Genomic DNA, 9,095 nt, shown 5'->3' with positions numbered 1-9,095 from the left:
CCCAGCATCTCACCCCAACTCCCATCAGAGTTTCTACCTGGTCTCTGCCGTGCCCATTCTCCCCCTGCCCTAACCATTCTCTACACAGCTACAAAGTCATCTTTATAAAAGGAAAATGAGATCATGCTCCCTCCACAGCTGAAAAGTCCCCAACAGCTCTTGATCTTATTTCAAAAATAAATAAATAACAAACAAACAAATGAATGAATGAATGAATAAATGAATACATAAATAACCCCAGGGTCTAGCAAACTTTTTCTGTAATGGGCTACATAATATTTAGGTTTTGCCCGATCCGGGTGTACTGTGTTGTACTGTAATGATGGGCTTCAGTAAAACAAAGTTAAAGTTACTCTCAGGTCTGTGCAAGCGTGAAAGAAGCCAAAGACAATACACATAGAATGGGCATGGCCATGCTCCAATAAAACTGTATTTGGCCCACGGGCTATACATAACAAATTCTCATGTCAGAGTCTTTGTATTTATTCTTGCCTCTCTTCCTGAAATGTTCTTTCCTCAGACTTTTGCATAGATGGCTCCAAGTATGAGATAACTCAGAAATAGATTAAACATGTATTTGGAGAACCAGCAAAGAAAGAGCCCTAAAAATGAGAAATACTTTGGAATGAATTTGATTTTAGATACTTCCCAAAAAATATTGAAGTAGTTGTCATGGGGGGTGGGGATGGGGGTGGGGGTTGGGAGGTAGGAGGATCAGAAATTTGTTAACAATCTTTGCACTTATATTAAGCCTTGGTTGTTTTTACCTATTTTAAATTACCTGGGAGTCGGGGGTTGGGAGGGGGGTAATGGAGGGACGGAGGGAGGATATCATTATCTTGCAGTATTTAAGGCCTCTAAAGTCTCAATGTGGCCCTGCTGGATCCTGTTTTTTTTGTTGTTGTTGTTCTTTTTTTTTTAACGTCTACAGCAACTGGTATTCCAAGGTGGTTTCCCATCCAAGTACTAACCAGGCCCGACCCTGCTTAGCTTCCGAGATCAGGCGAGATTGGGCATGTTCAGGGCAGTATGGCCGTAGATGGCTCCTGTTTTGTAACTCTGTGGTCTCAGGCAAGGTTTTTCCTACCAGTGACTTGATGATGCCCCTCTAGCACTTACTATATTCCGCTGTTATATTTTTTTCACAGCACTAATCACTACGTGAAATTACTGTGCTTATTTATGTGCCTGCTTGTTGACTATCTGTCTCCCTTTTGCATGTAGACCTCAGAAGCCCAGGAATCTGTCTGCCTTATTTGTTTACCTCTGTATCCTGAATCTAGTACAGAGTCTGGCACATGGAAAGCATGCAACAAGATATTGGTTGACTGAATGACTCAATGAATGAATGCTTAACTAAAGGGTACAAGAACTCAAGAGCCAACAGTGTTTCAAGAATGAGATCTGATCCAAAGTGAAATTCTCTGCTTGTCCCACACATAGCCTTAAAAGTGACTCAGAACCTGGCTTGGATAACTAAATTGGTTGTAGCTAATGGAATTAAATAAATTTAGGCAAAAGCAAATATGTCAACAGAAGAATTTGAACCAAATCAGATTTGGTAGAATGTTTTCTTACTATGTCATGGGAAGATTTTCAGCTCTTTATCTTTTAACAATTTGGTCTGTTTTTCTAAAATGTTTATTTTTTTCTTTCTACTTTTAATATTTTCATTAACTTTTGGCTTAGTCTCTAGGGAAACATAATTTAGACATCCAACAATTAAGAATTTATTGAAATAAATCTGACTTCCTTGATTTCTGTGCATAAAGATAGAAACACAGCTAAGTATACAGCACATTTGTTCAGTATATAGTGAACATATGATTTGTGTCAGTCACTGTGCTGGGTGCTGGAAATACTATAGTGAACACATCCCTGCCCTCAGACTTTGGGAAAAATAGACATAAAACAGACTCATTTATATGAACAAAAAAGCCAAGTTTTGACAGATACCATCAAGGAAGTAAACAAAAAGCTGAGGTGGGCAATGCCTACTTTTGATAGCATGACAAGGAGGGCTTTTTTGAAGAAATAACATGTAGGAAATGACTAGAAGAAGCTACGTTATAGGGAAAAGTGTATTCCGAGGTGAAGATATCATATGCAGCATTGCTGAGGTAGGAAAGAGCTTGGCTTGTTTCAAGAACCGAAAGAAAAGCAATGCAACTGGATCACAGTGGATGAAGAAGACGAGGCTCCATGCACCGTGTTAATGAGTTCGGATTTTATTTTAAGTGCAGGAGTTTTACAAAGGAGAGTGATGCCATCTTATTTGTGCCTAAGGAAGGTTGCTCTGGCTTCTGCGTAGAGAATGGACTGATGTGGGACAAGTGTAAAAGTAGGGAGATTTGAGAGAAGGCCATCGTGGTGTGGCACAAGGGAGATGATGGCGGTCTGGACTGGTGGTGGTGGTGGAGATAGGGAGGAGTGGCTACAGTTACAATTGGCAGTAGAATTGAGAGGAGTTGTGGGTGAATTCGATGTAGGAACCTCCGAGAGTACATAGGCATAATAGCTAGTGTCCAGTTGGGAAAATAGAAATCATTCTAAGTATTTCAAACAGAAGGAATTTAACCTAAGGAAATTAGAATGTTAGAATGTTTTTGACGACTAGTATTTACAAAAGTGTTGGGAAGGTTGGAGAAACAAAAAGGGGAAGGCGTGGTAACCTAGAGGTGAGCGACTGCAGGAAGTCAGGAACACTCATGAGGCTGTGGGGCGGCGGGGGCGGAAAACGCAGTAGTAATGTGTCTGGCGTCTGACACTGCGTGAAGCTGCTGATGCTGTTGCAACTGGCCAGTGCCCCAGTCACTGATGCTGTTGCTGAAACTGCTGAAGGCTACTGGAGCCCTCAGCTCTTGCTATTCCCTGCCACAGCTACTGCCAGAAGCTATTTTTTTTTTTTTTTTTACAAGGGGTCTCCCTCATTTCATCCAGTTTCCCACCAGTGCTTCCCACTGACAGCATCTAACTCTGCCAGCTGGCAAGGGAGTCTGGGAAAGGCAAGTCACAGGATTCCAGCCACCTCCAACAAAGCAGTGCACAGAATGGCGGGAATGGTACTTAGCGCCAACAAGCCGATGAATCCCATAATCTTGAAAAATATATATTTCTTTCTTTCTACAAAAGCAATATGTGTCTATTAGAGAAAAAATTAGAAAATATGTATAAACAGAACATTAAATACTGCTGTATTTTCACTTCCAAGAAACAATCATCAATAACAGCTTGGGGTCTCTCTCTCTCTCTCTCTCTCAAAAATGGACTTTTACTCTACATTCTGTTTTGTAACCCACTGTACTAAATTTCTGCAATAAAACATTTTCTGGACATTTATTTTGTTCCAGCTAGCTCTCAGTGTTGAATATTTATGGTCTGCTAACATTTTCCTATTATAAATATAAAAAAGGAATTATTGCTTAAAAATGAATTTGCAATTTAAGAAAACAGTTTATAAAGAATACAATTATAACCTCCAGTTTGACTAGTATGAGATTATTTGCTTAGGTAGAAAGAGAAAACTAATTATTTTAAACGTAAGGTAAAATGCCAGGTCTTTTCCTATCCTGTTCATTTCCTTTGTCAGGGAGAAGAAAATACTCTTTGTAGAATCTCAGAGTTGGAAACACACAGTCCAGAGGCAGAGAGGAACTTTAATTACCGGCTGCTCCACGACCATCCTGCTGCCCTGTCTCTCTCCATGGAGTCAGACTTCTGATGAGAAAGCTGATCCTCTGATGTGTGTAGAAGGGGTGACATGGAAACAAAGTGCCTTTAAGAGTAGACCTATTTATTATGGCCACAGGGTGACCATTTCTTTGATGTTATGTTAGGATGGTTTTGACTGCTAGTAGCTGAAAACTGTGACTTAAATTGGCTTTAAAAATTAAGAAAGGCATTATCTCACGTAACCGGAAGTCCAGAGGTAGGACAGGATCCCAGAATAGTGAGATAAGCCACTCAGTGATGTCATCAAGGTCCCAAGTCCTTTCAACACCCAGTCCCGCCTTTCTTAGTGTTGGCTTTATCCAGAAACTGGCTCGCTTCATGGTGACTAGATGGCTGCCAGAGGCCACAGAGCTACCTGTTTCCTTTCTCCACATTCAGCAGGAAAGAAAATAGAGACCTTTCCCTTCAGTATAAATTCTTTTTTTTTAGTTCTAGCAGACCAGTGGTTCTCAATACTGCTGTACATTAAAATCACCAGAAGTGCTTTTTAAATTAATTATTTATTGCGATTATTTCATTTTTCTTTTGTTCGTTTGTTTGTTTGTTTGTTTGTTTGTTTACTAGTCTATTTCTTAACTGTTGATACCTAGGCTTTATCTCTAGAAATATTAATTGATTAGTCTGGGGTGGGGGGCCCAGCTGGAGGTAGTTTTTCAAAGCTCCCAAGTGATTATAGTGTATAATCAGGGCAGGGAACCACTAGATTAGGCTGGTTTAGGTCACCTCCCCATCCCCAGACTAACAGTCACCAGGATAATGCCATGAACTGATTGGCCTAGAAAAGTGGATCTTAAAGTATATCCCCCTCCCCCCACCAGCAGAAGCTGCTTTTGGGAAACTGTTAGAGATGCAAATTTCTGGCCCCACCCAGACCTACTGATTCAGATACTCTGGGGTCAGCAATTTGCGTTGCTTGCCAGGTGATCTGATGGATGCTGAAGTTTGAGACCCACTCCCTTAGACCAATCAAGCTCCTTCTCTGGAGCTAGGGAGGAGACAAATATGTGGACAAAAGTAGAAGTCCGTTGGGACAGTAAACCAGGGCCCTGGAGCCTTTAGCACTCCCTCTTCCTGGCACCAGGCCAGAGAGGGGAGAGGGATCAGAACCTGAACCCGAGACCCCTGGCTATACAGAGAGGGCCTCCCAGTGGTGCCACCAAGTGTCAGCCACCACAGTGGGCTGTTAGGAAGGGAAGGAGCCATGTTCTGTCAGTATCCATTCTTTTCTACACTGGGGAATCTCTTTGCAGGAGCTAAAGGGCTGAAAAGACTGACTTGGCACATACTTTGCTGAAAACATTATGAACTAATTTTAACCATTGTGCAGTTTCACCAGGATACTGGAAAAGAAGAAGGCCATTTGGTAAAAACAAAGGAAATCTGAATACAATAGGACTTTAGTTAATAATGTATCAATATTCGTTCATAAATTGTGACATATGTATCATACTACGGTCACATATCAATAAAGGAAACTATATAAATCTTATCAACATCCCTGTAAATCGAAAACTATTCTGAAATAAAAAGCTTATTTTAAATAAGACACATTAAGATGTGAAATTCTAATGAATGGAAAAAACTTTGTAAAAGGCTTTATAAAATTAAGAATTAAAGGTTCTTTCAGTTACTCCATATTAATATAAACTTGACACTGCTGTATTTTTATGATTGATGCCATGTTTTTGTCATGTTTTTAGCCATAGCAAATGCTTTTTAGACATTCTCACTTTAAATAAAAGTTGAATTGGAAAATATTAATGAATATTCCTGGCATTTTGCACTTCTCAGAATCTGTACATGGCCAGACTTATCAAAGACCTAACGAGAGATGCTTAAACTTGTCCATATGCTTAGAAATAATTAAGAACCAATATAGAAAGTCACTTTCTTTGCCATCCTTTAGATTTAGAAAGAAGGAAGATGGCTGGACTCCACAAAGAATGGGACATAATCAGATGCCTCTTTCTACAAAGTCATGCCCCTCTCAGTTCACTGCTATGCCCAATTCATGGCAGAGAACTCAAGTATAAATTCCCTTCAAGCACTGTCCTCTTGTTTCACCAGCTCCCTTTAAATTAAATGTTCTTCTTGTGTCCTGAGAGATGAGCCATGCAACCCAGCAGACTGAGGTATGGTTCATTACCAATGACTACTTTCAGTAGACTGTACATCACTGGAATGTGTGATTCCTGGAAACACTAGGCCATGATTGGATTGGAAAAAGGAGCAAATCCTAATTTGTGTTTAGAAGACTCTTCTTAATATAGTCAGCTAATTTACGGTAAGCTTTGCTTATCTCCCTTTTGCATTAACTATTGTTAAGTAAGGAAACTTAAAATTGTCATTGCAGGTGAGAGTGTTATAATGAAGAGAGAGTGAAAGAGAGAGGGGGGTGGAGAGAGAGAGAGAGAGAGACAGAGAGAGAGAGAGAGAGAGAGAGAGAGAGAGAGAGAGAGAGAGTGTGTGTGTGTGTGTGTACATTGCAATGCCGAGCAAGTGGCTCAAAATGATTTTTTCCCCCTGATCTTACCACATTGGAATCTTTCAGATTTTGTCCATCATTGTACTACTCTCTCATTATGTGATCTTGGACAAGTTCTTTAGCTGCTCTATGCCTCATTGTTGTCATCTTCACAATGGGGAATAATAATAGTACCTATTTTTTGGCAATGCTATCAAATTGAATCAAAGTAATGTTTGTACAACTTTTAGCAGCGTGCCTAGAATATGGTGTTACAAAGTTTTTGTTTGATAAATTAATAAATAAGATAGCCCTTGCCCACACTGAAGTCATACAATGTAATAATAATCTGTTGATGATACGGCAAGGCAAAAACACAAAAAGACTACTCAGGGAGGCAGCCTCAAGTATGGCAGGACATTGAAGGGGCAGAAGAAATATAGACAGTTTTCATGAGAAATAAAAAAGGCTGTGATGGCTTTTCCCCATATTATTAGTGGGAATGTAAACTGGTACAGCATTTTTGGAAAACAGTCTGGCAGTTCCTCAAAAAGTTAAACATAGAATTACCATATGACATAGCAATTCCACTCCTAAGTAAATACTCAAGGGAATTGAAAACAGTCACTCAATAACCAAAAGGCGGAAACAACTCAAATGTCCATTAGCTTATGAATGGATAAACAAATGAAGTCTATCCATAGAATGGAATACTACTCAGCCATACAAAGAAACAAAGTACTGATACAAGATACAACCTGGATGAACCTGGGAAACATTTTATTAAGTGAAATAAACCAGACACGAAAGGTCACATATCCTATGATCCTACTTATAGAGAATATCTAGAATGGGTAAATCCATAGTGACCGAAAGCAGATTGATTATCAAGGCTGGGGAATTGGGGAGTAACTGCTTAATGGTATAGGGTTTTCTTCTCAAGTGGTAAATATGTTTTGAGTGGCAGTGGTTGTACGACTGAATTGTTCAGTTTAAAAGGGTTAATTTTTATGTTTTGTAAACTTTATCCCATAAAAATAAACATATATACATAAATAGAACAAGAGTGAGTGCTCTCTTTATTCTAGTTAAGAAGACAGAGTGTTCCAGGTTTCCTCTTCCACCCACCAGAGACCTTATGTGAGAAAGCTACTAAATATCCAGCCCTTCTAAGTCCCGGTTTTCTCATCTGTAACAAAATGAATTTGGATTTGGTGATGACTAGAATCCCTTTCAGTTCAAATTCCAAAAATTTAACATCCTTCTTTTCTCCTTGTTTTATCTACATGGTTGAAAATGACTTCATCTGTACTGCAGATATACACTGAAAGATGGTGTTGTAATTAAATGATAGGGAAATGAATTTGTTTTAGTTATTAGTATGAAATGTATTTTAGTATTCATTATTACAATGACATAAATTAATGGACAAATAACTACAACAAATGCACTTGAACAATTAGCTTGGGGTTTGCCACTCTGATGCTCAGGCTCAGAGCCCGTTCACGGCTCCAGTCTGTCTGCACCCCTCCGTGTAATCACACACTGTGCTTTTTGCCAGTCACGGTATCTCAGGCTCCTCAGCCAAGTGCAGTGCTGGCAGCCCCAAGCTGATTGGGAGGCCCTTGATTGATTAATCAGTGTCCTTGCCAACCAGGGATGGCAGCAAGGGATTGAATACCCTTCTAAACTGCCCACACTTTGGAACCAAAGTAATCTAGCACAGCTTTAGGCTATTAGTCACCAGAATTTAGTCATGGACTATTATGCTGGTTACAACTAGACTAGTTAGAACTTTACTTTAAAATTATTGAAATATTATTTGAATTGTAAGCCAAATTTAAGCAGTCCTGGGATTTAAAGTCTTGAGTCAACATATTCATTCTGAGAGGTGGGTATGCGATTTTCTGTATTTGACTCATCACTGCATGAGTCTAGAGGAGCTGTGCAGGGTTGTTGAGGACAGGACATTGTGGACATCATTTATCCATAGGGTTGCCAGGATTCAGTGCTGAATAAATGGCATGTAACACGCACATATCTCTTCTACCTGTTACTTCAGATTTCCGGTCCTGTGTAATTTCCCTCCTAATTATTCCTAAAAGTGTCTACAAAGAACCTTCAGCTAGAAAAATTTCAGCCCGCTACCAAGGTTTATCTGTCATTTCCCCTGTTTAAAATTCTGGCTCTCTTCAGAGACAACTACTTCTGAGGTTTACAACGGTCCCTAAAGGGGCAAAAACCAAAAGCCACTGCCTACCTGGGCCCGCATTATTAGGCACTTCTAGCTGCTGGATGTTGGAGATCCAAGGATATGCTCTTAGCATCATTGTGAGAATTTAGACAGCTCCTTGAGACTGGCCAAGTCAAGTCTTTCCCCTAGTTCACCTTCTGCTGAAAGGTCATATCAATGGTGCCAACTAATTACTGTCTTGGCAGAGAAACTCCTCTCAATATAATTAAAAGTTTACCAAAGTTTCCCACTGACGGCTCCTCTTGAACATTCCTCTGTCTATTTCCATCCTGTGGCAGCGGCGTCCCTCTCCTATTCTTCTTGTTCTTGGCCTGGACTTTGTTGCATTCCTCCCTTCATATTTCTCCCCTCAGATGCAGAGGGGAGGGCTATTGGAAGGAGAATAAAAGTGAAAAACTGTAGGGGTTGTGTACAAAATAAATGATAACCCGTAAAACCCGCACATTATTTTGATCAACTTAAAGAACTTGAGAACAAGCTAATGTAAAATTAAAAATATGGAAATGGCTTTACATGGAATTTATTAATCTTTTTCCCCTGATTTTGATCTCTGGTGTTCATTAGGAAAGAGAATTAACAAATCCGTAAAGCGGTCAGCTTACCTTTGGACGACTAAAAAATCTTCTAGGCAATGTTCATCCCTCC

The 9,095-nt window shown here is 39.8% G+C and overlaps 1 pseudogene; it reads right to left on the bottom strand.

Moving 5' to 3' along the window:
- Positions 1 to 922: 922 nt before the first annotated feature.
- LOC111731564 lies at positions 923 to 1,041 on the bottom strand (annotated as a pseudogene).
- Between the last annotated feature and the right edge of the window lie 8,054 nt (positions 1,042 to 9,095).

Source organism: Pteropus vampyrus, unplaced genomic scaffold (assembly GCF_000151845.1).
Source record: "Pteropus vampyrus isolate Shadow unplaced genomic scaffold, Pvam_2.0 Scaffold384, whole genome shotgun sequence".
Lineage (NCBI taxonomy): Eukaryota > Metazoa > Chordata > Mammalia > Chiroptera > Pteropodidae > Pteropus > Pteropus vampyrus.
The sequence above is the reverse complement of the archived record's forward strand: the minus strand, read 5'-3'. Positions and strand labels throughout refer to the sequence as shown.